Here is a 27,907-nt window from a genome sequence, read left to right as displayed (position 1 = left end):
AGAGAAAGAGTTAAGCTGCTGACCCTGAAGGCAAGGGAGAGCCTGCTATGCAGCTGTTGGAAGGGCAGGAGCCGCAGACCCAGAGCAGACAGCTGAGATAAAGGTGGACAGTGTTAGAGAGTGAATGTGAGTAAGCTGCTGCTGAGAGAGCTGCTGAGTAAAACTACATTTCACCTGCCTATGGTCCCCCGGAGTGTTCTTTCAGCTATCCACCATTCCCCTTGGACCTCAGCTGGGGCTGGAACCTGACAATTGGCATTGTCAGCAGGATGAGGTGAGTGGGTCTTCAGCCCCTGAGGGCTCCTCGGTCGGCTTTGTGGCCGCAGCATGGACTGTGGTACCCAGTGGCAGCCATGCTGCAAGGATGGGATCTGATGGAAACATGGGGGGCAGTGGATGGGTCTCCTGTGAGTATGAAGAGGGCACTGAAGTACCTGGAAAGGCACAGCACCAAGGAGGAACACACCTTTGCCAGCAGAGTCAGACAGGCATTTGTAACTGTGCTGCGGGAGGTGCATGCCCAGTCCCTGCAGGATGCAGGGCAGGGAGGAGGCTCCTCTGCTGCGAGCTCGCCCTGTGATCCATCAAAAGGCAGAACATGAGCAGCCAATGGGACCCCAGGGGAGAGCACAGGGTCCCCTCACAGTGGTGGAACACAGCTCTTACAGTGCTTATACCCCCACTGAGTTGCAGGAGTTAAGCAAGTAATGTCGGCCGTCATGTACAGACTTAGTGTAAGTCATGTGGGAAAAGGACATTGCGGGGCAACCCAGTCTCACCCGAGTGTTCCAGTTCACAGATTGCCTGCTGCAGTTAGGCGGAAGTGTAAAGCCTTTTCTGTTTGGTAAGAGACTGACCAAGATGCCTGGCTTGGAGGGCACTGGATGACCAAAGGCCATATGTGGACTTGGCAATCTACTGGACTCTGAACCCGGATAAGTTTCTGGGCAGAGCTGCAGTTACTGATGGTCATGAAGACTGGTCAGTGAAAGTGAAACCTGTATCTTTGCATCTTGGCATCGGCTGCTTGGTTCTCCGCTCATGAACCGTGTATGTCTCTCCCATGCCTGAGGACATTCTGGCTGGGGATGTTTTGCATGGCTTCACAGCCATACCGTCTGTCACAGACTTGCTGGACTGCTTAACAATGGAACTGGGATTTCTTGTCCAGAGAACCAGGAATAGTTTGCCTTCATGGGAGGGTGACAGTGGACTTTCACAGTGTTTCTACAGGGCAATATGCATAGCCCCACTCTATCTCATAATCTTGTTGATGATGTTATGTTAACCTTTGATTCTCTTGCAGATTTAAAATTGGCAACGCCCCTTTTGCCTGGGATTAGGATGATAAGGTTGAGGCAGCCTTTTCCAATAGCCAAGCAGGCTATTCAGCAGGCACAAGCCCTGCGGGTAGTTAACCAGGGGCTCTCATTTAAACTTGATGTACATGCAACTACAGATAGTGCTGGCTAGAGCCTATGGCAGCGCATGGAGTGCTTGGAAGAACCAGTAGGCTTTTAGTCCCAGCTGTGGAAGAGAGCTGAGTTCTGGTGTTCATTAATAAAGAAGCAGTTAGTAACTGCATACACCGCCCTTCAGCCTTATAAGAACATGTCAGGATGGGTTACAGTCATCACCGTGCGGACGACTTACCCAATAGCAGGATGGGTGCCTTCGTGGGTAATAACCCCTGGACTGAAACAACACAGATCCACTTTAGTGAAGTGGGGTGCCTACTTGGAACAGAGGAGTACGCTGAGTACAACTCCCTTAGCAACAGAGGTACAAGAAGCCTTAGGATCCTAATGCAAGGTAAGGCCATGGAGACTGAGGCACCCCTAGATGCTGAGCTTTCACCATTAAGAAGTGCATCCCCCCATTCCTAATAGGGCATGGTATACAGATGGGTCTAGCCAAGGTACTACTGCTGCCTGGACTGGTGTCACAGTCCAGTCTAGTACGGACACTATGTGGTTTGAAACCAGGTATAGGCAAAGTAGCTAATGAACCGAATTCAGGGCAGTGTGAATGGTAACCACCAAGGAGGCAATGCCTATGGTAATCTGCACCTATAGCTGAGCAGTTTATCAAAGCCCATGTGTATGTATAAAGCCTGCATGCCCAAACCTGTCCATCGGGCCTGCATGCCCAGAGTGTATGTGTCAGGTTTATGTGTCTGAGGCCTATGTGCCAAAGCTGTGTACCGGGTCTGCATGCCCAAAGCTATGTATCAAACCTGTGTGTCCAAAACCTATGTCTCCCTCGGCCTAGTGGGTAGAGTGTAAGGCACATGGATGTGCTTTGGTCAAGAATTAGGCCAAGGCAGAGATCCAGGCTTGCATGACTCAGCAAGTTTAGGGTGCAGGCACATACTCCACTTGTTATATAATCTGTTTGTGTAAGCGCATTCTTGGCTCTGAGCCACTATTGTCTGTAGAAGGTATAACTGCCCTGCTAACACTGTATGGGCTCCTGGGCATGACTTGACATGGTGATGGCACCCAGAGAAAGAGAGAGAACCAGAGCTGTGCATCTGCAAGACAGAGGGGAGCCATGGCAGGGCTCGTGCTGGTGCCCAGAGAGAGAAAGAGTTAAGCTGCTGACCCTGAAGGCAAGGGAGAGCCGGCCATGCTGTTGCAGGCATGGGGGCAGCAGGAGCCACAGAGCTGGAGCAGACAGCGGAGATAAAGGTGAACAATGTGAGAGAGTTAATGTGAGTAGGCTGTTGATGAGAGAGCTGCTGAATAAAACTACATTTCACCTGCCTATGGCCCCCAAGTGTTCTTTCAGCTATCTGCCATTCATCCACCCACTCCCCTTGGACCTCAGCTGGGGCTGGAACCTGATACAATTGAAAAACAAATAAAAGGGAGATCCCATAGATTTAACTGAGGAGAAAGGAAAAGAGTGACATAATTTTAAGAAGAGGTTTTTAATGTATAATGTAGTACAAATCAATAATTTTCCAGAAATAGGATTATCTAGGCCAGCCTTCCCAAATGCCAGTTGAATTTTCTGAACCTTTCTCTCAATGTCCACAAGGCAAGTAGCAAATGGGAGATATTATTAGATACTGCCAATTAAATAAGAGTTAAAATGTGTTCATTTTTATATAAATAATTGAACAAAAATTGGAAATTCACAGAATTGTGAACCAGATGAATACAAACTATGAATCTATGATTAAGATACTCAGAACTGTCTGTCTTTCATGAGTCAATTTTGGAAGTGTTTTCTGTAGAAGAGTGACTCAGGGAGAAAATAGCAGTACAGAGAATAGAGCAAATACCCACTATGAGGCATAAGTTGAGGAAAAGTAGGTCATGCTTTCATACTTAGCTTAGCAATCTAAGGAAAGTATATATAGAAATCTACAAAGTATGCATCTGATAATCTATTAAATAATTTCTTCTGCCATTTCATAGGAGGGAGCTTTCACTTTTCAGGCTAACCCTTTTTCTTTTATATATATATGTATTTTTTAAAAACCCATCACCCACTCCTCTCATGAGTAAAATACTTAAATGTTGAGCATATCTTATTAGCATTTGATTTATATATCACAAATATGTGTCTTTTGTTGAATTATCACTGTTGGTCTGGTAGGTTTGTCTTATTACCTGCCACATATTTAAAAGGCCCTCTTCAATTAGATCACGTTAAGCTCAAAACAGGAAAAATGACATTGAGGAGTCTGGGGATGTCACTCCTTCAGTAAATGAATTTGGCATAAAAATGAGATGACAGAGGGATTCTTTACAAATCTCAATATTTGAAGAAAAAGTATGTTCTGGGTTGCTTCTGCTATAAGAGATTAAAATGGGAAAGTGAAGTTCTGAACAAGGATTTATTATGGAAGGCAGGAATCATGAGATGACCTCTATACCTCTCAGTCACTATGAATAAAGGTTTAAAGCAGAGTTTTTCAAAGAATGAAGGGATGGGGAAGCATTATCTTTCAACACCAAATCAATGAAGAAGAGCTGTGAGGAGTGAGGGGAATCTCCTGGGCGGGTGTTAGAATTTAACCTGGAGAATACACAGAAACTAGGCACGTGGCTATCTTTCTCATGAAAAGCACAGGAGAGACTATCCCCACATGGGGATCTGCAGGTACTCAGAGTTTTAAGGAACAAGAATGCACCAGAATTTTTCACGACCAGGTGCAAGTCACATGAAGGAGCAAGTATGGGGTTACATAAGTTCCTTTCCATGAAAACCACGGGAGGAGGTGTGAAGACCTCAGCAAAAGAAGCAATAACTTACCAGTCAGAATGAAGATCCAGCAGGGAACTGCAGGTGAGAGATCCTCAGCGATTGGTGTTTCTGGAATAACCAGGGAGAACACTCTACAAGAAATACATATGAGGATAGACAGCTTTAACTCCTGCCAGATACAGCAAACCCAGGGGCAGTACCAGCTATCCTTTCAGCAAAAGCATTCCTCTTCTCCCTCTCTTCTGCTCTAACCCCTGTGCTGGCAAGAACAGAGGAGTGAGATAGGGAAGGAGAAAAGAAATGAATCACTTTCGTTTCTCCAACCGTAGGCATTCCGTCTATTCAGCAGGCCCAAACTCATGAAGCAGAGAGCCCTCAACTTCAAATTGGGCTCAGAGTTTTTATTGTTATGTGAAATTTGAAAATATAATCATTAAAATAAAACTTGTTTGGCCAAAGGATTAAGAGGCTTGCTTTAGTTTAAGATCAGGAGAAGAACTAGGATATTGATTAAATGTATACAACAGGGAAAACAAAAATAAGTTATAATACTATTATTAGTATATCCTAGATCACACTTGTTCTTACATTTAAAACTTACGTTTCAACAGATAAAACTAAAGAAGGTGAGTAGAAATTTTAAGACAATAGATTTTGGCTTCTGAATAGATATTACTAGGATATTATAGCTTTGTGATCCTGGTTTTCAGGTGAAACACAGCATCAGGACTAGCCAGATTCCTTTACAACCCTACTCCAGTCACCAACCAAATCCATCTCAAATAATTCCAGATCACCTGTCCCTCTTTACAAATCACCGTATGTGCCTAGAATTTGTCAGTTTCTTTTAAAACATTTTATTGAGAATAATGACATAACTGGATTTTAGCTGCACTTCACTCAGTATGTACTTACCTGCATCTACTATTCTAATAAACATTTGAATAATTTCCTTTTTGGTATTATAGGTGTGTATATTCTTCCCCGAACTTAGGTTTCTGACATAACTCATACCGGTTATCCATACAACAGCCTTTTCAATTCTCCGCATAAGATCTTAATAACGGTCTGATCTCATTTCTATCCATATGAAAGAGGAGTATGCTCTTTATTCAAAGTAAACATTAAGATAGACTGATAGACTGAGTCCAAGACTTCATTCTTTTCCAGAGTAATAAATAGATTCCAGTCCAAAGATTTTTTTTTTAATCTAATAAGCTGTTCTAGGTTGATGGAAAAATTGAGTGGAAAGTTCAGAGTTCCCATTACTCCCTCAACTTCACTCCCTCTACTTCTCTATCATAGTCTCCTATGTATTAGCATGGTACATCTTGCATTACTGGTGCATTTATTACAACTAATGAGCCAATACTGAGACCATGTTATTAACTGAAGTTCACTCATTTTGTTTTACAGTTCTATGGGTTTGTACAAATCCAGAATGTCATGTATCCACCATGAAAGTATCATACAGAATAGTTTCACTGTCGTAAAATATCACCTGTGCTTTTCCATTCATCCTGCCCCTTTCAACTTCCTAGCAACCACGGCTCTTTTTACTATAAGTTTTGCCATTTGCACAATGTCATATTGTTGTATATGTATGGCTACGTACAATACGCAGCCTTTTCAGACAGGCTTCCTTCACTTGGCAACATGCATTAAAGATTACTTCATAAAAACTGTACTAAGAAAATGATAGACTAAAAATAGTTTTTATTTCAATAGCACCACATTAAAAAGCTCAAAATAGAAACCATGGCTAATTGTCAGAAAACAATTCAAAACTATTCTTCTAAAGAAAAAAGTCTAATAATAAGAATAAGCAGGAAATAAAAGACTGATTTAGATGATACATACATTATATTAAACTTTATAATAAACTAGCAAATTATTTAAGTCAGATTCAAAGTAGTATGTGCTAATTTAGACTGAAGATGTCAAGATTCAGAAAGATTGTAATGAATGTCTTTTGAATCAGGTATGAAAATGATGGACTCATTTATCATAAAAAGGAAGAATTAGCAATAAAAATCTCCTGAAAGTTAAGAAAATGAAAAGACAAACCACAGATTGGGAAAAAATATTTGCCAAACACATATCTGAAAAAAGAACAGATATCCAAAATATCAAAGAACTCTTAAAATTCAACAATAAGAAAAAAACCCATATAAACAGTAGGCAGGAAATCTGAACAGACACTTAAACAAAGAAGATATACAGATGGAAAATAAGCATTTAGAAAGATGCTCAACATCATATGTCATTAAGGAGGTGTAAATAAAACAATGAGATGCTACTACACACCTATTAGAATGACCAAAATACAAAACAGTTACAACACCAAATGCTGGCGAGGATATGGTACAACAGGAGCTCCCACTCATTGCTGATGGTGATGCAAAATGTTACAGTCACTGTCGAAGAGAGTTTGGCAGTGTCTTATAAAACCAAACATATTCTGTGGGATCATATGGTCAATAATGCTTGTTGGTATTTGCCCAAAGGAGTTAAAACTTATGTCCACATAGTAAGATTTGTTATTACCGAAACTTGGAAGCAACCAAGGTGTTATTTAATAAATGAACGAACAAACAAACTGTGGTACTTTCATGCAATAAAATATCATTTAGCAAGAAAAAGAAATGAACTGTCAAGCCATAAAAAGACATGGAGAAACTTTCAAAGCACATTTTAAGTGAAAGACGCCAATATGAAAAAGCCACATAGTATATAATTTCAACTCTATGAGATTGTGGAAAAGGCACAACCATAGAGACAGTACAAAGAACAGAGGCCACCAGGATCTCAGGAAAAGGAAGGGAGGAAGGAATTAATAGGTAGAGCATGTGGGATTTTTAAGGCAGTGAAACCATTCTGTATTATACTGTAATTGTCAATATATGCCATCATACATTTGTCCAAACCCATAGAATGTAAAACAGAGTGAAAGCTAATGTAAACTATGGGATTTAGTTAATAAAAATGTGTCAGTATTCATTTATCAATTATTAAAAATGTACCACACTAATGCAAGATGTTTATAACAGGGGAAACTGTGCAAGGGAAAGGGGGATATAAGGAATTCTCTCCGTATTCTGTAAACCTAAATTGCTCCAGAAATACAGTCTATTATTTTTCTTCAATCTCTTGAAAAGCATACAGCTAAAATTTGTTTAAGAAGATAGTACTAATAATGAAAGAAGGTGGTGGGGGGAGAGAGAAAAAGAGGAAATTAATGGTATTTTAGAAAGGATGATGAGAATGAGTGGAAATATTTACAACGTGGTCATATGCACCCACAGATGGATGTTTCTGGAGACGTGGTGGTACACTGTGCCACTACAGAGAGAGTTCCAAGACTCATGGTGAAGAAGCTTCCATGAGGGATAGTTTGGGCTCTTAGTCAAGTCACAATCAGTCTTTAAGGATACTTTCTCTTTATGTCTAGCTAAAAAAAATTATAGAAATTCCCTAATATTTGAGTATTTATTTTCTAAACCCCTAAATTTATAAGATAGGACAGAAAAAAACAAAACTCATCACTGCCCAAAAATATTCAGAAGTGAATTGACCACTTATAAAACCTGTTACTAGGTTTTTCCCATTAATATAAGCTACCCACCTTCACTGCTCAATTTCTTTACTGTTAAATCCCTCATGATTGCCAACTGGAGCACTGAAGATATCATGTGAATGAAATTCAAATCAAGTACAGAGTGAAATAGAAAATGTAGTAAACTACTAAAAATAATATTGGAAGATAGAATTAGAAACTCATAGACAAATGGAAATGCATCAGAGTCAAATAAATTAAAAACTAAAGAAAAGAATAATATACCTAGCTAAGCTTCAGAAAAGATCAATTTAAATATTAAAGCATTAATAAAGATCTCTGATAAAAATGGGTAGTACCTCATGTCAGATGTTTTTAAAGGAATTATCTTAGAGACTATGCTACAGGACTTAAACATAAAGTGAAAGGAGCAGATCATACTGTCCTATCATTTTGTTTGGGGAAATTATAGAAAATAACCTAAACTGTAAATAATAAAAAATAAATAACTCCATAAATTTTATTTTTCTTTCCTTACAACTCTTACTTTAGTTTCAAGAGGTACACGTGCAGCTCTGTTACATGGATAAATTGCATGTTGTGAAGGTTCAGTGTACAGACAATTTTGTCACCCAGGTAATCAGCATAACACCCAATAGGTAGTTTTCCAATCCTCACCTTCCTTCCACACTCCACCTTTAAGTGGGCCCCAATGTCCATCGTTCTTTTCTTTGCATCCATGTGTACTCAGTGTTTAGCTCCCACTTATAAGTAAAATATGTTGTATTTTGTTTTCTGTTCCTGCATTAATTTTTATAGTATTATGTCCTCCAGTTTCATCCATGTTTCTGCAAAGGCCATGAACACGTTTTTGTTGATAGTTAAGTAGTAGTCCATGTTGTATATGTACCACATTTATTTTATTCAGTCCACTGTTGATGGGCACCTCGGTTGACTCCATGTCTTTGCTATTGAGAATAGTGCTGCAATGCACATACCTGTGCATTTGTCTTTATGGCAGAACAAATTGTATTACTTTGGGTATATACTCAGTGCTACAGTTTGACTCTTGTGTTCTCACTCAAATCTCATGTTGAATTGTAATCCCCAGTGTTGGGGGATGGACCTGGTAGGAGGTGATTGAATTATGGGAGAGGTTTTCCCCCTTGCTGTTCTCATGACAGTTGAGTTCTCACAAGATCTGGTTGTTTAAAAGTGTGTAGCATTTCCCCCTTTGCTCTGTTCCTCCCGCTCTGCCATGTGAAGAAGATATTTATTTCCCCTTCATCTTTCTGCGGTGATTAGAAGTTTCCTGAGGCCTCACCAACCATGCTTCTTGTACATCCTGTGGAACTGTGAGTCAATTAAATCTCCTTTCTTCATAAATTACCCAGTCTTAGGTAGTTCTTTATAGCAATGCAAAAACGGACTAATATAGAAAATCATATCAGAAGTGGGGTATTACTATAAAGGTACCTGAAAATGTGGAAGGGACTTTGGAATGATGAGTGATAGTGAACATTTTTCACATGCATATTTGTTGCATGTATGATTTCTTTACAGAATTGTGTGTTCATGCCATCTACCCATTTTTAATGGGATTGTTTTTTGCTTGTTGATTTGTTTGAACTCCTTGTAGATTCTGGATATTAAATTTTGTTGAATGCACAGTTGGCAAATATTGTCTTCCATGCTACAGGGTGCCGGTTTACTCTGTTATTAGTTTCTTTTTCTGTATAGAAGTTCTTTTTTATTTATTTATTTATTATTATTATACTTTAAGTTGTAGGGTACATGTGCATAACGTGCAGGTTTGTTACATATGTATACTTGTGCCATGTTGGCGTGCTGCACCCATCAACTCGTCATTTACATCAGGTATAACTCCCAATGCAATCCCTCCCCCCTCCCCCCTCCCCATGATAGGCCCCTGTGTGTGATGTTCCCCTTCCTGAGTCCAAGTGATCTCATTGTTCAGTTCCCACCTATGAGTGAGAACATGCGGTGTTTGGTTTTCTGTTCTTGTGATAGTTTGCTAAGAATGATGGTTTCCAGCTGCATCCATGTCCCTACAAAGGACACAAACTCATCCTTTTTTATGGCTGCATAGTATTCCATGGTGTATATGTGCCACATTTTCTTAATCCAATCTGTCACTGATGGACATTTGGGTTGATTCCAAGTCTTTGCTATTGTGAATAGTGCTGCAATAAACATACGTGTGCATGTGTCTTTATAGCAGCATAATTTATAATCCTTTGGGTATATACCCAGTAATGGGATGGCTGGGTCATATGGTACATCTAGTTCTAGATCCTTGAGGAATCGCCATACTGTTTTCCATAATGGTTGAACTAGTTTACAATCCCACCAACAGTGTAAAAGTGTTCCTATTTCTCCACATCCTCTCCAGCACCTGTTGTTTCCTGACTTTTGAATGATCGCCATTCTAACTGGTGTGAGATGGTATCTCATTGTGGTTTGGATTTGCATTTCTGTGATGGCCAGTGATGATGAGCATTTTTTCATGTGTCTGTTGGCTGTATGAATGTCTTCTTTTGAGAAATGTCTGTTCATATCCTTTGCCCACTTTTTGATGGGGTTGTTTGTTTTTTTCTTGTAAATTTGTTTGAGTTCTTTGTAGGTTCTGGATATTAGCCCTTTGTCAGATGAGTAGATTGCAAAAATTTTCTCCCATTCTGTAGGTTGCCTGTTCACTCTGATGGTACTTTCTTTTGCTGTGCAGAAGCTCTTTAGTTTAATGAGATCCCATTTGTCAATTTTGGCTTTTGCTGCCGTTGCTTTTGGTGTTTTAGACATGAAGTCTTTGCCCATGCCTATGTCCTGAATGGTACTACCTAGGTTTTCCTCTAGGATTTTGATGGTATTAGGTCTAACATTTAAGTCTCTAATCCATCTTGAATTAATTTTCGTAGAAGGAGTAAGGAAAGGATCCAGTTTCAGCTTTCTACTTATGGCTAGCCAATTTTCCCAGCACCATTTATTAAATAGGGAATCCTTTCCCCATTTCTTGTTTCTCTCAGGTTTGTCAAAGATCAGATGGCTGTAGATGTGTGGTATTATTTCTGAGGCCTCTGTTCTGTTCCATTGGTCTATATCTCTGTTTTGGTACCAGTACCATGCTGTTTTGGTTACTGTAGCCTTGTAGTAGAGTTTGAAGTCAGGTAGCGTGATGCCTCCAGCTTTGTTCTTTTGACTTAGGATTGTCTTGGAGATGCAGGCTCTTTTTTGGTTCCATATGAACTTTAAAGCAGTTTTTTCCAATTCTGTGAAGAAACTCATTGGTAGCTTGATGGGGATGGCATTGAATCTATAAATAACCTTGGGCAGTATGGCCATTTTCACGATATTGATTCTTCCTATCCATGAGCATGGTATGTTCTTCCATTTGTTTGTGTCCTCTTTGATTTCACTGAGCAGTGGTTTGTAGTTCTCCTTGAAGAGGTCCTTTACATCCCTTGTCAGTTGGATTCCTAGGTATTTGATTCTCTTTGAAGCAATTGTGAATGGCAGTTCATTCATGATTTGGCTCTCTGTCTGTTACTGGTGTATAAGAATGCTTGTGATTTTTGCACATTAATTTTGTATCCTGAGACTTTGCTGAAGTTGCTTATCAGCTTAAGGAGATTTTGGGCTGAGACAATGGGGTTTTCTAAATATACAATCATGTCATCTGCAAACAGGGACAATTTGACTTCTTCTTTTCCTAACTGAATACCCTTGATTTCTTTCTCTTGCCTAATTGCCCTAGCCAGAATTTCCAACACTATGTTGAATAGGAGTGGTGAGAGAGGGCATCCCTGTCTTGTGCCAGTTTTCAAAGGGAATTTTTCCAGTTTTTGCCCATTCAGTATGATATTGGCTGTGGGTTTGTCATAAATAGCTCTTATTATTTTGAGGTACGTTCCATCAATACCGAATTTATTGAGCGTTTTTAGCATGAAGGGCTGTTGAATTTTGTCAAAAGCCTTTTCTGCATCTATTGAGATAATCATGTGGTTGTTGTCTTTGGTTCTGTTTATATGGTGGATTATGTTTATGGATTTGCGAATGTTGAACCAGCCTTGCATCCCAGGGATGAAGCCCACTTGATCACGGTGGATAAGCTTTTTGATGTGTTGCTGAATCCGGTTTGCCAGTATTTTATTGAGGATTTTTGCATCGATGTTCATCAGGGATATTGGTCTACAATTCTCTTTTTTTGTTGTGTCTCTGCCAGGCTTTGGTATCAGGATGATGTTGGCCTCATAAAATGAGTTAGGGAGGATTCCCTCTTTTTCTATTGATTGGAATAGTTTCAGAAGGAATGGTACCAACTCCTCCTTGTATCTCTGGTAGAATTCAGCTGTGAATCCATCTGGTCCTGGACTTTTTTTGGTTGGTAGGCTATTAATTATTTCCTCAATTTCAGAGCCTGCTATTGGTCTATTCAGGGATTCAATTTCTTCCTGGTTTAGTCTTGGAAGAGTGTAAGTGTCCAGGAAATTATCCATTTCTTCTAGATTTTCCAGTTTATTTGCGTAGAGGTGTTTGTAGTATTCTCTGATGGTAGTTTGTATTTCTGTGGGGTCGGTGGTGATATCCCCTTTATCATTTTTAATTGCGTCGATTTGATTCTTCTCTCTTTTCTTCTTTATTAGTCTTGCTAGTGGTCTGTCAATTTTGTTGATCTTTTCAAAAAACCAACTCCTGGATTCATTGATTTTTTGGAGAGTTTTTTGTGTCTCTATCTCCTTCAGTTCTGCTCTGATCTTAGTTATTTCTTGCCTTCTGCTAACTTTTGAATGTGTTTGCTCTTGCTTCTCTAGTTCTTTTAATTGCGATGTTAGAGTGTCAATTTTAGATCTTTCCTGCTTTCTCTTGTGGGCATTTAGTGCTATAAATTTCCCTCTACACACTGCTTTAAATGTGTCCCAGAGATTCTGGTATGTTGTATCTTTGTTCTCATTGGTTTCAAAGAACATCTTTATTTCTGCCTTCATTTCGTTATGTACCCAGTAGTCATTCAGGAGCAGGTTGTTCAGTTTCCATGTAGTTGAGCGGTTTTGATTGAGTTTCTTAGTCCTGAGTTCTAGTTTGATTGCACTGTGGTCTGAGAGACAGTTTGTTATAATTTCTGTTCTTGTACATTTGCTGAGGAGTGCTTTATTTCCAATTACGTGGTCGATTTTGGAGTAAGTACGATGTGGTGCTGAGAAGAATGTATATTCTGTTGATTTGGGGTGGAGAGTTCTATAGATGTCTATTAGGTCTGCTTGCTGCAGAGATGAGTTCAATTCCTGGATATCCTTGTTAACTTTCTGTCTCGTTGATCTGTCTAATGTTGACAGTGGAGTGTTGAAGTCTCCCATTATTATTGTATGGGAGTCTAAGTCTCTTTGTAAGTCTCTAAGGACTTGCTTGATGAATCTGGGTGCTCCTGTATTGGGTGCATATATATTTAGGATAGTTAGCTCTTCCTGTTGAATTGATCCCTTTACCATTATGTAATGGCCTTCTTTGTCTCTTTTGATCTTTGATGGTTTAAAGTCTGTTTTATCAGAGACTAGTATTGCAACCCCTGCTTTTTTTTGTTCTCCATTTGCTTGGTAAATCTTCCTCCATCCCTTTATTTTGAGCCTATGTATGTCTCTGCATGTGAGATGGGTCTCCTGAATACAGCAGACTGATGGGTCTTGACTCTTGATCCAGTTTGCCAGTCTGTGTCTTTTAATTGGAGCATTTAGTCCATTTACATTTAAGGTTAAGATTGGTATGTGTGAACTTGATCCTGCCATTATGATATTGACTGGTTATTTTGCTCGTTAGCTGATGCAGTTTCTTCCTAGCCTCGATGGTCTTTACATTTTGGCATGTTTTTGCAATGGCTGGTACCGGTTGTTCCTTTCCATGTTTAGTGCTTCCTTCAGGGTCTCTTGTAAGGCAGGCCTAGTGGTGACAAAATCTCTAAGCATTTGCTTATCTGTAAAGGATTTTATTTCTCCTTCACTTATGAAACTTAGTTTGGCTGGATATGAAATTCTGGGTTTAAAATTCTTTTCTTTAAGAATGTTGAATATTGGCCCCCACTCTCTTCTGGCTTGGAGAGTTTCTGCCTAGAGATCTGCTGTTAGTCTGATGGGCTTCCCTTTGTGGGTAACCCGACCTTTCTCTCTGGCTGCCCTTAAGATTTTTTCCTTCATTTCAACTTTGGTGAATCTGGCAATTATGTGTCTTGGAGTTGCTCTTCTCGAGGAGTATCTTTGTGGCGTTCTCTGTATTTCCTGGATTTGAATGTTGGCCTGCCCTACTAGGCTGGGGAAGTTCTCCTGGATGATATCCTGAAGAGTGTTTTCCAACTTGGTTCCATTTTCCCCCTCACTTTCAGGCACCCCAATCAGACGTAGATTTGGTCTTTTTACATAATCCCATACTTCTTGCAGGCTTTGTTCATTTCTTTTTCTTCTTTTTTCTTTTGGTTTCTCTTCTCGCTTCACTTCATTCATTTGATCCTCAATCGCAGATACTCTTTCTTCCAGTTGATCGAGTCGGTTACTGAAGCTTGTGCATTTGTCACGTATTTCTCCTGTCATGGTTTTCATCTCTTTCATTTCGTTTATGACCTTCTCTGCATTAATTACTCTAGCCATCAATTCTTCCACTTTTTTTTCAAGATTTTTAGTTTCTTTGCGCTGGGTACGTAATTCCTCCTTTAGCTCTGAGAAATTTGATGGACTGAAGCCTTCTTCTCTCATCTCGTCAAAGTCATTCTCCGTCTAGCTTTGATCCGTTGCTGGCGATGAGCTGCGCTCCTTTGCCGGGGGAGATGCACTCTTATTTTTTGAATTTCCAGCTTTTCTGCCCTGCTTTTTCCCCATCTTTGTGGTTTTTTTCTGCCTCTGGTCTTTGATGATGGTGATGTACTGATGGGGTTTTGGTGTAGGTGTCCTTCCTGTTTGATAGTTTTCCTTCTAACAGTCAGGACCCTCAGCTGTAGGTCTGTTGGAGATTGCTTGAGGTCCACTCCAGACCCTGTTTGCCTGGGTATCAGCAGCAGAGGCTGCAGAAGATAGAATATTTCTGAACAGCGAGTGTACCTGTCTGATTCTTGCTTTGGAAGCTTCCTCTCAGGGGTGTACTCCACCCTGTGAGGTGTGGGGTGTCAGACTGCCCCTAGTGGGGGATGTCTCCCAGTTAGGCTACTCAGGGCTCAGGGACCCACTTGAGCAGGGAGTCTGTCCCTTCTCAGATCTCAACCTCCGTGTTGGGAGATCCACTGCTCTCTTCAAAGCTGTCAGACAGAGTCGTTTGCGTCTGCAGAGGTTTCGGCTGCGTTTGTTATTGCCCTGTCCCCAGAGGTGGAGTCTACAGAGACAGGCAGGTTTCCTTGAGCTGCTGTGAGCTCCACCCAGTTCGAGCTTCCCAGCAGCTTTGTTTACCTACTTAAGCCTCAGCAATGGCGGGCGCCCCTCCCCCAGCCTCGCTGCTGCCTTGCCGGTAGATCACAGACTGCTGTGCTAGCAATGAGGGAGACTCCGCGGGCATGGGACCCTCCGAACCAGGTGTGGGATATGATCTCCTGGTGTGCCTGTTTGCTTAAAGCGCAGTATTGGGGTGGGAGTTACCCGATTTTCCAGGTGTTGTGTGTCTCAGTTCCCCTGGCTAGGAAAAGGGATTCCCTTCCCCCTTGCGCTTCCCAGGTGAGGCGATGCCTCGCCCTGCTTCAGCTCTCGTTGTTCAGGCTGCAGCAGCTGACCAGCACCGATCATCCGGCACTCCCCAGTGAGATGAACCCAGTACCTCAGTTGAAAATGCAGAAATCACCGGTCTTCTGTGTCGCTCGCGCTGGGAGTTGGAGACTGGAGCTGTTCCTATTCGGCCATCTTGCTCCGCCCCCTTGTATAGAAGTTCTTTAGTTTAATTAGGTCTCATCTGTTAATTTTCATTTTTGTTACAATTGCTTTTGGAGTCTTCATCATGAAGTCTTTGCCTGGGTCGATGTCCAGAATGGTATTTCCTAGATTTTCTTCTAGGGTATTCATAATTATAGGTTTTACAGTTAAATCTTTAATCCATCTTGAGTTGAATTTTGTGTACAGTGAAAAGTAGGGGTCCAGTTTCAATTTTCTGCATATGACTAGTCAATTATCCCAACACTGTTTACTGAATAGGGAGTCCTTTCTCTATTTCTTGTTTTTGTTGGCTTTGTTGAATATCAGATGGTTGTAGATGTGTGGCTTTATTTCTGGGTTTTCTAATCTGTTCCATTTGTATGTTTTTGTATCAGTGCCATGTTATTTTAGTTGCTGTTATCTTATAGTATAGTTTGAAGTTGGGTAGTATAATGACTCCAGTTTTGTTCTTTTTACATAGGATCACTTTGGTTATTTGGGATTTTTTTTTTTTTTTTTTTTTGGTTACAAATGGATTTTATAATTTTTTTTTCTAATACTGTGAAAAAATGTCATTGGTAGTTTGATACGAACAGCCTTCACTCTGTGGATTGCTTTAGGCAGTATGGTCATTCTAACAATATTGATTCTTCCTATCCATGATCATGGAATGTTTTTCCATTTGTCTATGTCATCTCTGATTTCTTTCAACAAGGTTTTGTAATTCTCATTATAGAGATCTTTCACCTCCCTAGTGAACTGTATTCCAAGGTGTATTCCTATTTTATTCTTTTTGTGGCTACCGTGAATGAAATTGTGTTCTTGGCTTGGCTCTCAGCTTGGATGTTATTGGTATATAGAAATGCTATTGATTTCTATACATTGGTTTTGTGTCCTGAAACTTTGCTGAAGTTGTCTATCAGATCTAGGAGCCTGTGGGCAGAGACTATGGGGTTTTCTAAGTCTAGTATCATAATATCTGTGAAGAGTTAAGGTTTGACTTCCTCTCTTCCTATTTGGATGGCTTTTATTACTTTATCTTGCCTTATTGCTCTGGCTAGGACTTTCAGTATCATGTTGAATAGGAGTGGTGAAAATTGTCATCATTGCCTTGTTCCCGTTTCTCAAGGGGAATGCTGCCAGCTTTTGCCTGTTCAGTATGATTTTGGCTGTGGGTTTGTTGTGGATGGCTCTTATTATTTTGAGGTGTGTACCTTTGACGCCTAGTTTGTTGAGGGCTTTTAACCTGAAAGGTTGTTGAATTTTATCGAAAACCTTTTCTGCATCTATTTTTGGTTTGTTTGTTTGTTTTGTTTGTTTGTTGTAGTTATATCACTTTTTAAGATGGCATGCTACCAATGTTTTTTCCTCTCACTACTTATGACATTTTTATCCTAATTTTAAAGTTATTCTGTTATAGGAGGCTTTTCCTGATACAATTAGATTTCAATTAGAGGATTGCTACCACCATCATCCCAATACTCAATACTTGTGACCATTTGTCCTCATTCACAAATTTCTCAAAAGTATGACAGAGAAGAGGATACACCAAGCATCTTGCATTGATTCTGCCCCCTCCATTAAGTCTCTGGCTCTCACGTTAGTCACTCTCAAACAGTTTCAAGTCCGAGTTTGGCTAGTCTCAGTCCACATATGGTCACTGAAATGCAGCATCCTAACCGATGCCCTGCAACATTTCTAAAACATTTTTAAAAATTTGTATAAATTGATCAAAACTTGAGACACATCTATGAAAGGTTTGAAAATGCAGTATCCTATAAATGGCAGTACAGTATCATTATATTTAATTAATATAAAATAGATAATTAGTATTTCTGTAAATATTGTATTTTATCATAAAATTTTCCCACTGATGGACCCTCATCTCTATTTCCAAGGCTGTGACCGTCACTATTGCTGGCACTGAAGAGAACATAGGAGAATTAGATTATGGGATCCATGCCTGAAAGTTTTTGTGATCATTTGGAGCTATATTTTCATAGTTTACAATTTTAATAAATCATAATTAATAATTATAATTAAATCATTTTACTTTGTATTAATTACTCACAATTACAATAGTAAAAGGGGTTAAGAACTATGGCAGATGCTGGGAGCAGTAACTCACACCTCAATCCTAACACTTCAAGAGGCCCAGGCAGGAGATTACATGAGCCCAAGAGTTTGAGACCAGCCTGGGCAATAAAATGAAACCTGATCTCTATGGAATAATATAAAAATTAGTCAGGCATGGTGGTGAGCACCTATAGTCCCAGCTAAAAAAAAAACAAAACAAAACAACAACAAAAAAACAAAACAAAAAAACTATGGCAGAAAACAATTAAAACTAGATTAAAACTAGCCTAGTAACATAGCCAGACTCTGACTCTACACAAAATAGAAAGTTACCCAGGCATAGCGGCTTGTGCCTGTTTTCCCAGCCTCAGGGGACTGAAGTGGGAGGATTACTTGAGCGTGAGAGGTTAAGGCTGCAATGAGCCATGATCACACCACTGCACTCCAGCCTGGGTGACAGAACAAGACTTTGTCTCAAAAAGAAAAAAAGAAGAAACAAGAAAAGCAAAGAAAAGAAAAGGAAAGAAAAAGAGAAAAGAAAATTTAAAGACATCATCAAAGAGGCAAAATTTATTCTGACCCTTTAGAGATGTTTAAAATAGCCAGATAAGGGAGTAGATAATCTTCCAAAGAGAATTAATAACATAAGAAGTAAAAAGGCAAAATGAATACTGGCAGTTTCTAAGAGCAATGGGATAAAGGCCTAACAGGAATAGAATTGTATTAAGCAACAAGGTATACAAAGAGAGGGAAATAAGTAAGTTGAGAATTTTTACTATATTATTTATTTGCTAAATCCCTAGTTTAAAATGATGATGTCACATAACAAGTAACAAGTGTATTTCCAATTAGCAACGTGTAAGGAACTGCTTGAAGAAATACAATTAATGATATTCATCTGCCCCTGAATTAACTTATTTCTGTGTCTGTCATATTGCCTAGCACAGAATCTTATTGAACCTCACCTTGTAAAATCTACAGAGGTTCTTTTTTATTTAAGAGATGAATGCCTTGTACACCATTCTCACCTGTATTTAATCTAAGAATTTTGATTTTGTATTTTACTCCCCGTCCTGAATGATAGAAACCTTTAACTCCCCATTCTCTATTCTACACAGTTTGCAGCTTGAAGACACCGCTCTGCCAGAAGAGATATTACTCCTTTCTGTTTCCTGCTCCCTGTTTTTCCACAGTATACTGCAAAAGCAGAAAATAAGAAAAATTAAAAGGCAACTCTGGGCATATCTGTGATGAGAGTATGAATTTTTCTTACTGGTTTTATCCGTTCTTATCAGCTTACACTTTTAGAGACTAAAAAATAATCCCTCTAATGCCTGAGTTTTTTTTACTTTCTTGGCAGAAAGTGGGTTTAAAATGCACATATAATAACACAACTGTCTTTACAACTCCCCAGATATCTGCAGTTATCTTAAATATTGATTCAAAGGGTATTGCTTAAATATTGCTTAAGGATAAAAATATCCCTAAATATTGCTAGTTTAGCAAGATGATAACTCCAAAAATATTTCAAAAGAATATTTTATTCCCATGAAAACTGTAATATTTTCTAAAATCTTAAACATAGCATTATAATGATTTTTAGTTTAAATTTAAAGGGGTTTCATGATCATTATTAATATTTGGCACAGCTGTAAGTGGGGCCCGTACATATTTTTCCTTTTCAAACAGTAACGTACATTCCAATAAATGCTTGATTTTATAAAATATTCTACCTCATTCAAAAATATCCATAGGCAACTTAAAATAATTTATGCCTTAAAATAAGATTTATTTGTGAATATTTAATATATTCCATAGATGCTGCTGCATTATTCAGAACTGAGTTCTCACACACTGGATATCCCACAAATGTTGAGCGACTTAGCATGAGCTTCTAACCCTGCAGTTGTCCCCAGTCACGAGGATGAAAGCCTTAATAATTGCTTATTCAGAATTGATTTGTAGCCCACAAACAAATTCCCTTTCATTTTATGTGGAACTTGTCTCTAATGTTCTAAAAAACTGTAATAAAATGTGGACTTATATTTGAAAAATAAACTATTTTGTCACTCTTATTAAGAGACATAAAAGGCTGTGGGTCACAGTTTGATTTGGGAATTGGTTTGCTGAAATTTACTTTAAGGGCAAATGTCTTTGAAATCACCATGCTCACTTTTATTTTCCCCACATTAAGAGATCCTGGAAAGTCTCGACATTTGTGAAAATTGCCACTGGGAAACTCACCAATTGATTTATCCTCTAATAAGAAATGACTGACCTTTCTGTTTGGATCTTGCCAGGACAAGATGTGGTTAGGTATATCCGGAAGTGATACATTCCGAGGCTGAGTTTCTACAACCAAAGCAAAACTGAAGACTAAGGCAGTTTTTTATGACATTTGAGCTAATTAAACAATAAGATCCTTCTACAGTACAATTGAAAAGTAAATAACAACTACTGCAATCATATTTCTGTTTACTCCTTGCCAGCTCCTGTTTGAAGCATTATTTGAACTATGAGAAACATTATGTGAATTGTACTTATGCAAATCATCAGAAATGTATAATCTTCAAGCCATTTTAAAGAGGGAGTCTAGTTGAGTAATTTATGCCATGTTACACAGCTATTAAGTAGCAGTAATTTTGCTACTATCTAATTCTGTCAATAATCTCAACTACTACACTAAAAGCTTCCACATTGGTTAAAAAAATATTTGACTATCCTTTGCTGGTTCAGAGATTTATCATCATTAAAGGAATTATCAAAAAGTGTGAAAACAAATGGTTTTAATGTATATAGTGATAGCCGATCTATTTTGGTCACTGATTAAGACTTGCAAGCATTGTGTTTAAGTATGTAGGTAGAACAAGCTATGAAATTGCCTCTAATTATAAGATGGCTCTTTAGTGTAAAGAGAAATCCTGTAAGTGCTTCTGCTATGTCTTGTATCAAAATATTACTATTTCTCTCTCTCTCTCTGTCATGCACACATACACACACAAACACATACACACACAATTTAGTTTTAGAGAAGTCAGATTCATATCTATAGGACCTAGGGGGAAAATTTAAAGAAAGAAGAGAATGCAACATAAGATAATAATTTGAAAAGTAGGACAGAAAGGAAGGAAAACTAGCTGGTAGTTAACATTTGTTGATGATTTCTACATACTGGCCAAAATTCTAAGTGCTTTACATGATTTAAATAATTCAATTATCTCAGCAACCCTTTGAAGAAAGGTACAAACCTTACGTTACTTTACTTAAAAGCTGAGCCTCAGGGAGTATAACTAATATCCAAAATCACATGTCTATGAAATTGTGGAGCCAAGGTTTGCATGCAGTCAGTCTGGATCCAAAGTCTACATTCTTTACCATTAATGAGATAGTTTTTTTTGTTGCTGTTTGTTTGCTTTTTGTTTTAAAAATAAGGAATGCAAGATCCAATATATGACAATATAAAATGTCTAGTGTGTGATGAAAAGCAAAATCTTGTTGATAACTTAATTGGCTTATGCTAGGAAGAATATTATCCTTGTTTCGTATAAACCAACAATAATGATTAAACATTAATGTTTACTTTTTAAAGAACCAAATGTAACTCTGTATTCTTGAACTGCTACCAGGATATAATTAAGTTTCAATGATGTTTTTAGATACATTATGTCATATACACCACAATGTTTTAAATGTTTATATTTGCACATATCCCAGACTCCTATTCTTAAAAATCTATCTGATAATGGGTCACCTAATTAAGTGTTTAAGTCCTACAATTTCAGTCAGTACGCTAATGTGTAATATCAAAGATATCTAGGGATATAATAGCAAATGAGAGACATTTATTTCATGGTGCATTTTACAACCAATTTCAAGAACTGACATGGATGAACCATCATCTATCTTTTACTTAATGGTCCAAGTCTGTCTTCAACTACTCCCAAAGATTTTAACATCACTATATATTAAATAGAAGAAAATCCCTGTGAAAGTATCAAATGTGTTTTAGATTTTCTGCTAACAGCAGCTTTCATTGTTACTTATCTAGTTTCAAGTCAAGTCTTTCACATGGTTGGTTAAATTAGAAGGCACCATTTTTCTTTAACCCAATACAAAAAAAAAAAAGAATGCTTTAAGTTATGGTGACTGAAGAAAGGGTGATTTCATTAAAGGAGTTTGAAGGGCAGATGAATACTTGTGAAATATCTTATTCATATAGAAATGTTCAAAAACTTTAATGGAAAAATAGAATGGTTATTTCGTGCACTGTTTTATTTAAAAACGTATTGATTTCAGAAACATAAATGTTAACACAATCATTTGTCTTAAAATTATAAAGTTCATTTTGTCAATTTGCAAGTTTTTGTTTAATCTCTAATTAAAATTATTACAGTTTCAATATAACCTAATTATAGTTAAAATAATAGCTGATTTTACTTGTTAAACATATATTAATTGATCCACAATTTGTTTGATTCCTTTCAAATGGATTGCCAATTTTGCCATTATTTAATAAATAATTCCTTTTGCATCTATAAAAATTCTTAAACATTTTTATTGGCAAATGAATTTCTGTGCATTTATTGTATCATACAAATTAAAAATTAATAAACCAAACTATTGTTTAGTATATAACCCAGTAAACTCCTATTAAACTCTTTTCCTTCCAAAAAAGATATATCAAGTGGTTAAGTTTGACAAGGTGTGTAATTCAGAACTATGAAATTTACCATAATTTAAACTTTCAAGCAAAGTATACACACCAGCGCATAATAGAATATTTAATATACCAAACCTTAAAATTTAAAAAGTCGCAAAATAAGCACTACTAAAAATATTTGAAAAAAAACTACTCAAAGCACTACTAAAAATATTTGAAAAAAAAATATGCTGTTTCAAATTCCTTAAACATTTGTTTTTTTCTATCACAAAAGTTAGAGTCTAAAAAATGTTGGGAAAAATTGCAACATTTTACCAAAGAAGAGACAGCCTATTAACAAATCCTATGGCTTTTTTCAGATAAGTTCTAAATGTTCTCTCATAATTTTAAACTAGAGTTTCATATCTTGAAATGAACTAAGATAATTTATACAACTGAGTTTTAAACAATATTATTTTCAAATCTTAAAAAAAATATCAAATTATTAAGCTATTCTACAAAATAACTTATGTAAATTTGGCTGAAACCAATTGTTTTAAATAATAAAAAGCAAAACAAGATAAAACAAGACATCTTGACAGATTAACTTTCCTGGGCTGCTTTTTATTATAGAGAATGAAAAAGTCATAAACTTAAGGTTTTAGCTTCTAGCCCTGGCCTTACTAGTTGATCTGGAATGTTGACCTCTCTAAAACTCAGCTATAAAATGAAGGTGTAGGACTGAGTAACTTATGAGAATACTTCCAACTCAGAATTATATTTCAAGCTTGCTTAGAATACTTTTTCCGAAGACAAGATGGGTACAGAAAAGAAAATAAGTTTTAAAAAAAGATACAACTATTTATACCATCATTTTCACTAAAACGATATTATTTACTGCCTTGAAAATTTAGATAATTTTCTTGAAAGGATACAGTTTATACTATCAAAGGATATATATCCCAACAAGGAAACTTAAAAATATAAAAAGACTCTTCCAAGTTTGGATGAATTTGTACTGATACTGTGCCTCCCACATTTGGAAATGTTTTATCTCTGCAGTTTGAGAGCTTAGAAGCTGTGGAAAGAAGATGAACGGGAGTTGCGCAAAGTTACTTTTCTCAGATCCTAGCGATTACATATGTACAAAGAAATAAATGACCTTGATACCATGTTTAGAAAACAAGAGACTACAGACAAGATGAAAGTGCTAAGTTTATTTCCCCTCATAGCAAAAAAGTAAACCATGGATATCCAACTTTTTTTATATATTAATACTTAATTTGTATTGTTGAGCAAGTCATGGTGAGCTAGTTTTTAGTGAGCTTGATGCTTTCTTCTCTGGGTGTTTTATGAACTGAGGAAATTATCCTGGTATGCAAAGGCTTGCTTGTGTAATTTTACTAAAAGTTAACAAAAAGTCCAGAGCCAAGCCTTTGTGTTTATGGGACCATAAAAACCCATTTTGACATTTTTAGTGCCTTCCTAAACTCAAATCCCTCCTCTGGAATTTAGCATTTGTCTTACGTTTCGTAACACATCAGTTTGTTTTCCTCATTAGGAAAGTCAAAGAAAGGAACAGTGGTATTACTTCTTACATGGTCACGATGTGTGCATGAACCTTCTTAGTGTTTAAATCCAAAGTAGTGCTTCTGAGATTTCAAATGTTTACATTTATCCACAGCCACATGTGCCTTTGATGTTTGAGTAATTTGAAAACAATTCACTGGCAGTAGGACTTGGACTTCGATCACATCTGATCTAGAAGTACTAGCTTTGCCTTTTTTTCAACAATTGGTCTCCATTTTGAACTTCATAAGAAGTTCATCAAAAGTTCATCATCAGAAGTTTTGTCTTTCTAAAACTTTTTTATAAAGATGGCCAATAGAGTTCCAGTTTGTACCTGGACTTTAATAACTACATTTTTAGTTGTATCTCTAAGATGTTATTTTATTGTGTTTACTACTGAAGGAGTTGGGGAAAAGACTAGTCAGGGAAACTGCAGCTTTTTTTTCCTCACATTTGAAAGTAATACAAAGAATCAAGGAGTCAGACAAGTTAAGTTTTTGGTCACCACTTTCTTCTAGCCCCAAATACAAAAAAAAAAAAAATTGTTAGTTTTTATTGCATCAACCAACTTATCCTGATAATTCAATGTAACAGACTTCTACTAGTACCTAAGAGAGCCCAATACTGAACTAGGAGTTATGACATTTGTGTAAAAATCAATCATACTAATAATAGCTATAGTTGCTTACATTGTGTCAGGCACTGTGCTAATTACAGTCTAATTATCACAAATAATATTTGAAATAGGTTCCAATATCATGCTCATTTACTGACATAGAAACTAAAACTTTGGAAAGATTAAGTACATTGACAAAGGTTTTATAGCTGAGCCAGGGTCAAAAGAACTATTACGGCATAAGCATATCATGAAAGAAATTAGACTGCTTTGTGTGCATAAGGAATCACTTCCTAGTCTTTCAACCCTCTTCTGTGGGCAGGTTCTTTTCTTGTTCCTGGATAAAACCTCATGAAGTAGGTTTCTGGTTCTTTTTAGTCAAAAAATAGTCCCATTTCTTAAAGTACACATTTAATGTAATAATCCAAACTTCAAACTTCATACAAAAATAAAACTTTATCTTTTCCCATCCTGGATCCATCTTATGCTGAGAAGCTTTTCCAAGTATCAACTGACAAAACTTATACATCCTTCCCCCACCATATATGTCATTATAGCTCACTCACAATGCAGGTTTCCAGCTGTGATCAGCCAAGGGCATGTTTTCAGGTACATGTAAGCATTCATCTCCAAAACTCCAAGGAATGTTATAAGGTCCTATAAATTGATACTTTGAAACTTCTCCGACTGGATTTGAGAAAGGTAGAAACACTTCCTTCCTTCATAAAGCAGCCCCTTTCCCTCTTCTATGAGGAAAGAGTGGAAGCCTTCATAATTTGTCCAAACAAACCATCTCTGCAGGTCTTCTCAACATCCCTGTTAACCCATCGCTACCACTAATATATCATCCTGGTGACTGATAAGTCAAGAGTTGAAAGCTAGGCTTCACCATCTCCTTTCCAAGTCCTGTATGGGTGGCATAGATCTGAGGGTGGAATTCGCTGAGCATAAATTGTTTTCTTGTATCCCTGACAAGAATCTCCCATTTTAACATCCTGTTATATCTTAGAGATTCAGAGAAAAGGGAGAATTTTCCAACTGTAACCTTCAAAATAGCTGAGGAACACATTATAGAATCCAGCCTGCACAGACTATTTGCTCAGCCTAAGCAATCCCGAGTAGGATTCCATCGAAGGCTGAGAACGGATTTAAATTCCATATCAAATTATTAGTATAAAACAAAAAAAAATGAGTAGTAATGCTTTTTTCTTTGAAATCCTATGGATATATGTTTATGATGTAATTAAACAGCAAATATTTTAGTCACTTTCACATATATTTACATGTATATATTACAGCAATCTATATAAATAAAATGTGAGATAATTTCTAACCATGACCTACTAAATAATAAATATTTTAAGTACTCAAAAAATGGTAAAGAGTCATTATGGACATTACTCTCAAGGTAAATTCCAGTAAAATCAGATTTGGTCCTTGGTGTACTGCAGTTCCTGACAAAGACTGGGCATGCCTGCAGGCTGAGAAGGGGCTTAGCTGAGTTTGCCCAATTTAAATGGTTGAACTTACCCAGGCAATATGAGACAACTGAATCAAATTAAGAATTAAAATCTTAATTAGCTTATAAAGATATTTCCTCATATCCCAATAGACTTTGAAATCACTCATTCTTAAATATTCTGAGCCTGCTCCTGAAAATTTAACGTGTGGTATCCCAAACTCATTTTTACAAATAAAATATTTCAACTAAATAACATACCAAATGCAACTCAAAGGTAAAACATTCACCACCCCATCCTATTTTAAATCTATATGTCACTACTTTTCTGCTTCAGAAAAAAAAAAAAAAATGACTAAAGGAAAACCTTTGGCATAAAAATCAAATATGGTAGTTTATAAAGTTAAATGTTAACCAGACTCCGTCCACTAGAGAGTTCAAAAAATTCCTAAAGGGAAGGGAATGAGGAAAAGGTCATGATCAGAATTACCTGGAAAAGACACTGTCTTTCCTCACCCAGCCCACCTCCTCTTATCTACCTAAAGCCGTCGGGTGGACAAGCAAATTACCAATGAACAGTTTGAAAAATACAACGTATCGTATTCCCACTAATCAAATCACTGACCTTCTCTTATAAAATTAAGGGTGAGGAAAACGGCCTTAGACTCTTAAGTGATTTGTCTAGGACCACACAATTACTAAGCAGAGCCCAACAACAAAAAATTCTTCATACTCCTACTCCAGCATGCTGAAGCTGTATGAAAGTAGCTTAGGTAACAGGTTTCCTATTAAATGTGTTTTATACTCTAGAAAAGTTTCTTCATCCCCCTACTCCCAAATTATCTCCTTCTATATAGGTCACATTTGCAAAACTGTTCCACAAAAAAAAAAAAAAAAAAAAAAAAAAAAAAAAAAAAAGTTTGTAAAATATGCACAGGGTCAAAGTTTCAACAAAACTGGCATTAACCCTAAATTTCTTTTCATATAAAATCAATGTTATCACTAGATGTATGCAAGAAATAGATGATGGGAACTTATTTTTAAGTTTTTGAAACGACTTCTGCCACTCTTGTTCAGAAGCCTAGTTCCAGCTGAATAGAATGATCGCATTCACTAGGTCTGCTTGTCCAATGACAGCCCTCTAAATTTTGCACTCAACATGGACGTCATTTTTCACTTCAGGTCGTATTTAATAGCAGTTTGTAAAGATGAAACTATATCATTGATATGCCTATTTTAAAGATTTACTGTATTAATCCGGGTCAAATCTCCCTGCTCGCTCCACAACTTACTCCAACCCCCACCAAGAGTGCGGGAAAGGATTTTAGAACTTTCAGTTCTTGGAAGTTCTGTCTAACTAAGCAGACAAGACTTACAAGCAAAGATGCTGACGGTGGACTCTGGCCCAGGGATTTGGGCAGAGCGTGGGAGGGTCTGCGGGGCCTGGGGTGCCCTCCGCGCACGAAATCCAGGGCGCCCGTGGGGAAAGGAGGAGGGAGACTGCTCACAAGGCCCACTTCGCGGCCTGCGATGGAGTGCGCGCTGGGCGTCAGGGCAGAGGGAGGCGGGGATTAAGGGTAAAGAGGGGCCTCCTGCCTCTGGCTCCTGATCCCTGCAAGCCGCCCACCCTGCGATCGCCGGATACCGCCCTGACTGCCCTGCCGCCAGTTCCAGCCCGAATGCAGCTGTCACCGGTCCTGTGCGCCTCTGGTGGCGCGTGCGACCTGTCCTTCCCTGCCCAAGAGGGAGGACCCGCGGTGCCCCAGCCTCAGCTCTGCGCACAGCCGTCCCCCGCATGTCCGCACCCCTGTGCTGTATTGCACGCTCTCCAGAGCCCAGAGTCCCATGTCCCATTGCGAGGGTCCCACAGCGGGCAGTAGCT

The 27,907-nt window shown here is 38.0% G+C and overlaps 1 long non-coding RNA gene across 1 annotated transcript; it reads right to left on the bottom strand.

The window, feature by feature from the left end:
* On the bottom strand, positions 1-27,776 carry LOC144339887 (uncharacterized). The gene is made up of 2 exons (XR_013415439.1): positions 27,402-27,776; positions 1-4,349 (listed from the first exon to the last, which is right to left on the bottom strand). It is a non-coding gene; the product is annotated as an uncharacterized LOC144339887 (long non-coding RNA).
* Positions 27,777-27,907: the final 131 nt, after the last annotated feature.

Source organism: Macaca mulatta, chromosome 3, assembly GCF_049350105.2.
Source record: "Macaca mulatta isolate MMU2019108-1 chromosome 3, T2T-MMU8v2.0, whole genome shotgun sequence".
Classification (NCBI taxonomy): Eukaryota; Metazoa; Chordata; class Mammalia; order Primates; family Cercopithecidae; genus Macaca; species Macaca mulatta.
The sequence above is the reverse complement of the archived record's forward strand: the minus strand, read 5'-3'. Positions and strand labels throughout refer to the sequence as shown.